General features: G+C 33.2%; 1 non-coding gene across 1 annotated transcript; it reads left to right on the top strand.

Moving 5' to 3' along the window:
• Nucleotides 1-4,280: 4,280 nt before the first annotated feature.
• Nucleotides 4,281-4,450, top strand: LOC123638940. The gene has a single exon (XR_006735522.1). It is a non-coding gene; the product is annotated as a U1 spliceosomal RNA (small nuclear RNA).
• Nucleotides 4,451-4,771: the final 321 nt, after the last annotated feature.

The raw sequence follows: 4,771 nt of genomic DNA, 5'->3' as shown, positions 1-4,771 counted from the left end.
CTTATCTCAATAAATAGGACACCCATCTCTTCCGTTGCTCAAGCCAAAATTCTAGAGTTACTTTTGACTTTTAATTTACTCTCATCTCATACTCATCAAAAATTACAAGCCTTCAAAACAGCTGTCATCATCTGTCACCTGTTTTGCCTGTTTCAATGTTTATGCACTTAAAAAGTATTCCCTCTGCTGTAGTAGAGATTGTTTTAAAATATAAATCAGATCATATGATTTACTTGCTTAAAATAATCCCAAGCTTTAAACATTCCATGGAATAATATCCACAGTTCTTAACATGACAGATTAGGCCTTGCAGAGCTGAGGAATGAGTGGCCCATACAGAAAAAGAAAGAATTTCCCAAAATGTGATCTTAACAAGGAAAGACATGATTCTACCTTGGGATTTTCCATTTGCTGTTGCTTCTGCCTGAAACGGTATTGCATAAGATATCAGCATGGCTTGTATTGCTTTTCCTTTATGCTCTTCACACAAACACCAAAGCTCTGGGGAAGACTTCCTGATGACCTTGTATAAAATAGCCCTGTCCCATCATTCTTCTGGTGGTTAGTTAAGTATGTAACAATTACATTTACCCACATTGTATTGTTAATGACAATAATTTATAGATATCTACTGTGTATCCCCTGAGCAAATTAAGACTTTACCATATATTTTTTCTTTCCTCTTCCCATCTCTAAATTTTGTCAAAAACAATTTGGAATTTTTAATTCCAGATTGTTAGAGATGCATTATCAATAATTATTTAGAATTAACTATGAGATTAAATAATTTGTATGCACACCACTATATTTTATATACTAAGCTTTACTTTTTAAAATGTACTTATTTATTTGATGGAGTATATTAAGCAAAAGCCAGATTTAGATTAAAGAATAAATTTTTTAATCCCTTGCTATGTCTAAAAATTGGTTTATTCTGTCCTCATTTTTGAAGCTTGACTGGTATTGTATTCTAGCTATAATATCGTTCCCTTTTAGCACATTTAGACATTAATCCAGTGGTTTGTTTCATCCTGTGGTGCAGATGGGAAACATAATATGATTATGAATCTATTATGAACAAAGTTTTGGCTCATTGTAGATATATGTGAATGAGTTTTTAGTTTGATTTCTATTGGAAGTTAAAGCATATTTCCTACATCTAAGCAAAATGTCTTGTCTGTCTAGCAGTGAACAATGAACTAAAGTTCCAAGAGTTACTTGGGGAAGTGAAGAGGGGAAGAAAACACAGCTCCTTGAGTTTTCCTTTAGGAAAGAGAAGAAGCTTGTCTTTACACTGTTGGAGCATCCATATCTGGTCCTAAACTTATATGGGGTACGGGCTTATACTTCCTTTGCCCCAAAGCTTACTGAGAGAGTGTCCTTCTACAGATCTAGAACTTTTTCTGAATAAATGAGTTAAGCTTTTATCCTGTGGGCAAACACTAAGCATTCATCAATCACCTTGTACAATAACCCACGGCCCACTCTCTCTTCCAGACCTTGCTGCCTCTGATGACTGTGTTATTCTAGCGTTTTCCTTGTTAGGGTCACATCTTGCGGAATTCTTTCTTTTCTCTGTATGGGCCACAAATTCCTCAGCTCTGCTGGAATTAGGGTTTCATCTGATCGTATCTGTACTGCACCTTCTAGAAATTCCTCAATTTGGTGAGTCTCCTCTGACTATCCTTTTTGTTAAAAAACCCATTATTATTTTAGTGGTCACAGGCAGTAAATAAATGTAGCAGTTTAAGCATATTACAACCTAAAATTGTAGTTTTTTATTGATATGTGGTCATTTTACTGTGTTTTAGCTATGTTTTAGGAAAAATGGTTGGGCAGATTAGGTTATATATAACACATCGCATTTTTTCTCACTTAAAATAAAAAGAAATAGGCATCTAGTTAGATTTTTATACAAAAATGTCTTGTTTTTACAGAGTACTGATTTAAACAGGATTTTATTATGCTAATAATTCTGTTCTTTGAATTTTTGTCCTGCCATTTAAATGTGAGATATGAAGTGGAGAGAAATAATCTTTAGTTGCCAGTCAGACATATTAAGTCAGAAATATATAAACCCCAAGAAAACAATATGTTCTTCAACCTCTCATTTCTGGCCTCTTCCATGTCTGACAGAATGACAAAGGTTGGCGCTTGTGTTACATGTAATATACAATCATTTAAAATCCTACCAAATGGGACTTGGCTAGACTACACATTTAACAATGAAAATTACCTCATTTTTATATATGAAGTAAGGCAACCTAAAATCTTCATATTTTTCTCTATATATTCTTTTTCACATGAGGTTGTAACTGAATCTATGCAAAGATCTCCAGCAAATGCATTCTAAAATAAGTAGCTGGCAACAAAAGGAACAACAGAAAATGGATTCAATAAGCCCCAAGTATATTGTCCTGGGAAAGAGAACATTAAATCCTAAGAGGAGAATAGAGAAGGATAGATATACAGGTGTCTCCATCCACCTTAGTTTACTCAAATTTGGATTGATTCATATTAAGTCTGTGGGTTGAGGCTTCATGTCAATACAATCTTAACTTGTGAGTAGTCCTCAACCAAAAGAATAATAGAAAGTTTCTTATAGCCCTCAGTAGTAAAAATAAGAAAAATATTTATGTAAATGCATTATTCTTAAGCCTATGAGAGTCCCATGGAAATCATTTATAGTTCTCATTCTCAGTGACTCTGTTCAAGAAAATATGCCACAGCATAAAGGATTTTGAATGTTCAAGGTTTGTGAATTACAATTTATTTTCTATTAACCTAAGTGCCTTTTGAACTTAGGAAAGCAAAAGTTTATTTGTTTGTTTAATTTATAAATTATATACCTTGCCTACTTTCAGAAATGACTTGAGTCAGCTTATCAAAAAAAAAGCCCCATATGTACAATAAAGCCTTTCAGAATAGCAATTGAAATAATAAACCATGGAAAAGAAAGAAAGCATGAACAAAACAAAAATCTCAGGTAATGTGGCTTCTATAGCTACTTGATTTTAATTTATTAGCTTTAAGCTGCTTTATTTTTATAGCAAGACAGAAGAAAGAATGAGAGAGAGAAGAACATGAATTATTATTTGAGTTGATATTATATTTTTGCAACAAAGAAAAGGTAAAAAGCAATGGCTAAGTGGCAAATATGAAACCTTTATTAAGTGCCTGCTTTCTGGTAGAAATTGTGTTACAACATACACAAACATATATATTCCCAAAATCATCAGAGATTTGGAGAATGAATGTAAGAGTATGAACTACAAATAATAGGTGATCCAGAAGGCAATAACAAAAAAACCATAAAAAGACCATGACTAAATAAATTTAAGAAAATTTTTCTGATAAATTTTTTTAGGAAGAACAGTAACTGTAACCAAATACACAAATGTTATGACAGAGATCTCACTGTAAGAGAAGAAACTGAGAGTAGAGCAATTAACTTTACAATGTACACAGTTTCATCTAAATGGATAATGCTATAGTGCCTGGGAGTATGCAATTTAAGTGCCAAGTAAGGATATTGGGCATAGAAAAGACATGCTACTAGGGAAAACATCATGATAATCTGGAACTAAAAGTACTAAGATACCTAAGAAAAATATATATAAATGAAGCAGTAAAATGGAGTAGGATGCAGAGCTAGACTGTTAGCAATATCTCTTTTTGGAAAATTAGGAAACAGAAAAATAGAGTTTATTATGAGGAGAAATTATTTGTAAATTACTTTCATGTAATAGATAAATATATTTTTACTGTGAACAGAGGTAGCTAGTCATTGGAGCAATGGAATATACAATAAAACTCCAAAATAGTAAGACAGAAAGAACTAAAAAAAGAAATAGCCAACCAATTGTCTCCACTAGGAAAAAATGAAATGGAAAAAGTAACCAATAATGTAATATAAACAGTAGACATACATGAGCCAGAAGAAAATTGACTACATCCATTGTTTTGCTAACTGTGAACATTGAAAGCATTTAAACTTCTGTATGAAAAAGATATTATGGAAGAAGACATAGACAAATGATTGATTATTCCTGTAGCCACAATGGTGAAGAGTCATTAGCTATGAAGGACAATAGATGAGGAAAAGGGAGAGAGGGAAGAAGAACGGAAGGAAGAGATTTGGGAAGGAGAGAAAAAAACCTATGTGACTTCCCTGGGAACTTACTCCTATGCTTAATAGAATTATTCATCCAACTACAAATTAAAAGGAAAAGCATATTTTAAAAGTTATCGCCAGAGTTGGGAAGATTAAAAAAAGTTCTATACTTGCCTAGCAGGGGAGATACTGTGATCATAAATGTGATTTTCCCAGGGAAAGGCTTATCCATTGTACTCCAGATGGGCTGACCCCTGTGATTCCCCAGTAGGTATGGTATTTTTCTCAAATCAAGACTACTTTTGGTCAGTAATAATGATTTTTAGTTAACTTAAGGTGATTAAGATTTACTATTACTTTTAATAATTTCAGAATAAACATAGTTTGGGGCAGGGTAGAGAGGCTAGAAAAGATCACATAATCTGCCCCAGGGAAATAGAATAGGTCAGTGTTTTTAAACAGAGGTATCTCTGTTCATTCATCCTTCAAATAAACTTTGGTATCTATCATATTAGACACACACTACTAGTTTCTGAAACTCAACAATGACTAAAAGAGACCATACTTCTCTCCCTGGAGCTAACAGTCTGGTGGGGAGAGACACGACAGGCTGTATTCCCTCTTCAGATCACACACATCGTGTAAAATGATAAAATA

Source organism: Lemur catta, chromosome 5 (genome assembly GCF_020740605.2).
Source record: "Lemur catta isolate mLemCat1 chromosome 5, mLemCat1.pri, whole genome shotgun sequence".
Taxonomy (NCBI): Eukaryota; Metazoa; Chordata; class Mammalia; order Primates; family Lemuridae; genus Lemur; species Lemur catta.
The sequence above is the reverse complement of the archived record's forward strand: the minus strand, read 5'-3'. Positions and strand labels throughout refer to the sequence as shown.